General features: G+C 46.9%; 1 protein-coding gene across 2 annotated transcripts in view; it reads left to right on the forward strand.

The window, feature by feature from the left end:
- Positions 1-621: 621 nt before the first annotated feature.
- The window catches only part of LOC126518217 (scoloptoxin SSD14-like), a 92521-nt gene continuing 88630 nt past the window's right edge, over positions 622-4512 (forward strand). The window contains exons 1-2 of one of the 2 annotated variants that reach the window (XM_055064769.2): positions 622-907; positions 1013-1111. The gene's annotated coding sequence lies outside the window, so the exon portion shown is untranslated. Of the gene's footprint in view, positions 1112-4512 lie in introns of both variants that reach the window. The other variant, XM_072285147.1, reaches the window with a different exon arrangement.

The raw sequence follows: 4512 nt of genomic DNA on the forward strand, positions 1-4512 counted from the left end.
AGCCATTGCGGGGTGACCACTAAGTTGGCCGCATCGATGGTAGCTGTCGGTGCGCGAAGATTCAATTCAATTCTATTTAGTTTCCCATCTTACAATATAGATGGAAGGGTTGCAGAAAAAAGCTGCGCCAAGGCAGCTTGACGAGCCTACAAACCTAATGTTCAACAGGGAAGCAGTACTGGAACCTGTACAACACATTGTATACAATACGCATGCAATACACATTGTGCAGTAACCAAAGAATCACTAAAGTACACAGGAAACAGCAATATGTACACATAATGTGTACCTGTTCCCTCCTCTTTTACAAAAGAAGGAACAGAGGAGAACATCCGTCGCAACAGCGATAGATCTTGTTATTCGGCTTAGTTTAAAATGTTTTCTATCGCTCAGCCAATCTAAGCCGCGAACTGCGCAATCCGGTCTAGACACCGACGGCCGAGTCGCGGTACACGCAAATGCAGTGCGCGCAGATTGACAGGCGATCACCCCTGCGAGCGCGAAATGGACGCGCTCGACTGGGCCGACTTGGCTCGCCACCGGAGCTGTCACAGCGGCCCGGACCAAAGTTGGTTCTTTATTCTATGGCCGCTCTCCCACTGACGTTTCGCGTATGCTGCCGTCGTCTTGCGACGCTTCGTCGCAGACAGAATGTTCATTTCCTCCCGCCGTCCGCAATACTAGTAACACGCCGTGACGTCTGCAGCGCGCTGTTAGGGCCATGTGAATACGTATAGCCTGTCTCTGATTTGCAGTTTCCTCAATATGCAGGACTGCATGGCAGGGCGAACACGAAAACTGCAGAGACTGTGCTGTGAGCGTCCACGCGCATGCAAGTGACTCCGTGAGCGCACACTGTATGCTCGTTGCCGTAAGTTTTCAGGGCGTGTAGCTTCCTCGCAGGGAGGTAATTCTACTCTGCTTTGATGGTAATAGTACGGCAAACAGAAGAGCAGCCTTTAGTTGCTGTATTTGTGTAAACAAGTCAGTAACCAGCCACGCATTCTCGCAGCGACCTTTCGACACTACGAGCCCGGGCCCATGTTCACGTTTGGGGAAGGCAACACCAGTCGGGCGGGTCGACATCAGTGGACAAGGACCGACCGAAAAGGTGCGTATACCCGCCTGATGTTTCATCTGCACTTTACATGGTGGTCTGTATTCAGCGCCTTTCGAAAGTAACTATAAAGCGACTAGGTAATGTAATCACCCCGGATATTAGCACAGATGCCGGTTGAACTATGAGAAAGTGGTGTAAGCAGTAAAACACGTTGTGGGGCTAGTTGGTGCATAGCTTTCAATAGATTAAGCGCCAAAAGTGACGGCACACAAGAAGCGCCTTGTCCTGTCTGTATTTCTTCTTGTGTGCCGTCACTTTTGGCGCTTAATCTATTGGTGTAAGCACATCCTTACGGCGAGTCTTCCAGGTTGCGTCTGCAAATTCGGGAAAATCCGCTTGTGTCACGACAGACAAAAAAGCAAAAAAAAAAGGAAAGAGAAGGCGGCGCTGCATTTAATTTGGCAACTGGAATAATACGCAGTAGTCCAGTATGCACCATATGCAAAGTCGCAAGAAATGAGATAGGGTTGCGTTATCGTATGTGTGTTTGCGCAAAGAAAAGCACTTTTTCTATGGAAAACAAGAGTAGTGGGTTATTTTGTCCATGTATATGAAGGCCCTCTTTCTCGTACGCTAAAATGATACACCAACCGAAACAGATTTGTTAGGTTCGTAACACACTGTACATTGGTATAAACTGGCTTTAAAAGCGAATATGTCTTTCAGCTGTTTTCCGGTCACGGGAGGATGTCGGTAAATGTAGACCTACTAAAGAGTGAAACTGAAAGAAGTCAAAGAAGCTTGGTGGTTGCGGAGAAGATGTAAGGCCCGCTGTATGCAAGCCCGGCCGGCTCGCGTCTAAAGGCCTGGGGTGGCGGGCGAGGCAGCAACGGGCCTCGTGATTTGTACTTGACTTACTGTGACTTGTACTGTAACTTGTACTTGGCTTGACTTGTGACTTGACTTGTGCTACTTCTACATAGAGCACAAGTGAATTCGCTGGAGTTTGCGTTCTGCTTGACCTTCGGTGACCACCCTTAAGAGGAAGCTTTAGCTCGGGGCTCCTGTCTAAGTTAATGTAAAAGGAGAATTCCTTTTTCTCGGCAACCACTCACCAAATATGGCGAGGTTTGTTGCATTTAGAACAACACCTTACAATGTAGTGACTGTTAGTTTCGAATTTTTTATTTACGTTGTGAATTTTTATTTAAAATTGGCGAAAATCGCAAGTTTTCAGAAAACGAAACTATCTAGCCTACAACTCTGTAACTCAGCAACAAAAGATGATAATGTAATTCTGTGAATTGCATCTAATAGTACATTTAAAGAGGACAAAACTGATATGTTACACATGAATCTAAAGAAATTTAGTAACATGGCTATACAGCTCATGCAGAACCCTTGTAAACGACGTAACAAATTAACGTAAAATATAAAATGACATATAGACTTTGTCCGCTTTCAATGATCTAATGGATGCCGTTCACAGAACCGCGATATCTGTTCTTGATGCAGAGCTATGAATTTGTGAACTTCGTGCTTCTATTTTTTTCAATCCTCCAAGTTATTAAAAATTATTGTAACAAAATTCAAGCCCTAAATCTAAATTCCGCTTCCAGCAGTCACTAGAATTTATTTAGCTTTCTCTCTCAAATGCAACAAATTTCATTAAAATTGGTTCAGTGGTTATCTCAGAAAAGCGTTTTTGCGTTTTACATGTATTTGAATAGGCCGCGTCGGAGTGGGGTCCGAGCTAAAGCTTCCTCTTAACTGTTTCCCTACCATGGGGAAAATAGGTGGTTTTGTAGGTTACGCCAGATATTTTTTTCTGAAAAAAAAACTACTGCACTGAATATTTTATGTAATACATAAACATAAAGCAGAATGAATGCACTTTTCACGCATGGATGGATGGATGGATGCAAAACTTTAATAAAGGTCCTGAGGTACGCGACTCAGCGCGCTGCGGGCCGCTCCCACGTTGGGACAGTCAGGCCTTGCCCGACCGCCGCATCGTGGGCCCTCTGGACAGCCCATAGCTGCGCCCCGGCATCGGGGCTCTTGACAGCGGAGAGCCACTTGTCTTCATTGATTTGTTCTGTGCCTCGTAACGAGGGGCAACGCCAGAGCATGTGGTCTAGGCTAGCGATATCATTGCAGTGCCTGCAAGAACTAGTGACATAGGTGTCGGGATAAATCTTGTGGAATAAAGCCGGGCTGGGATACGAGCCTGTTTGCAATAATCTGAGGGTCAATGCCTGCGCTCTATTTAACTTCTTGTGTGGAAGGGGAAAGTCTCTCCTGCCGAGATAGAAGTGCTGCGCAATTTCATTGTATGTGGTCGGTTGATCTCTGTTCTCCACCACTGCGGGCCGGCGTTGGAGTTCTCCGTGGTCGCGGAAAGCGAGACCTCGCGCCTTGGAGTGGGCCAGCTCGTTGAGGTTTGTGGGGCCTCCCATGATGGATCCCATGTGAGCGGGGAACCACGTGAGAGTGTGGCTGGTGATGCTTTTGCCATCAAGGATGCGACAGGCTTCCTTACACACAGCGCCAACGCTGAAGGAGTGGATGGCTGCCCTGGAGTCGCTGAAGATATTGGCATGTTTGTCGTCCAAGAGGGCCAAGACAATGGCCACTTGCTCGGCCGCACGCGACGACGTGCTTCGTACCGAAGCGGCGTTAACGGTCGAACCCCTGTGGTTGATCGACACTACCATGAAATTGTTGCTGTTGCCATACTGGGCCGCGTCAACGAAGCAGCTGCCGCCAGGGAGTTCTGTCGCGTGGCGTAGCAGCGCTACAGCCCTGGCCTTCCTTCTTTCTACGTTGCGTTGGGGATGCATATTGCGCGGGGCGGACGATATGATGATTCTATCTTTCTGCTCTTTCAGATTCTATCTTTCACGCATAAAAGCTTTATTAACGAGGTATATGAAATAAAAGATGTATAAATTGCCAGAATGAAGCTTGTGGGATACGGTTGAGCTAAGTTTATAACGACACGCTTGTATATACTAATAAAAATATCTAACAAAAATTATGAGATATGGAAAATGAATTGCCATCTAATAGGCACTGTGTATGAAAAATCAACCTTTTTTAATTAAAATTTTAAATTTAACTGCAAGCGCTACTGTTGGGCGTGCCAGGCTGCGGCCGCTGATGTTCCGTGCTGCCTTGCGTCGTCGTGGCTCTCAGAGTCTAAGTCCGACAAAAAGGCAGCATCCTCAGACTAGCTGCTGCTCGATCCATCGATAACATGAGCCGCAGACGCAACGGAATCACGTGATCTGCAATCTTTCGAAGCGCGTGCGCCACTTCCGGAGGTAGCCATTTTTGCTTCCAACTTTGACGACCGCAAAACTTCGGAACACGTTAAAAAATTACCGCATCTTGGGAAAACATCGAACTGCTTAGAAAACAAGAATATAGTTCTCCTCCTACACGTCCGA

The sequence above is a fragment of the Dermacentor andersoni genome, chromosome 11, assembly GCF_023375885.2.
Source record: "Dermacentor andersoni chromosome 11, qqDerAnde1_hic_scaffold, whole genome shotgun sequence".
NCBI classification, from domain to species: domain Eukaryota; kingdom Metazoa; phylum Arthropoda; class Arachnida; order Ixodida; family Ixodidae; genus Dermacentor; species Dermacentor andersoni.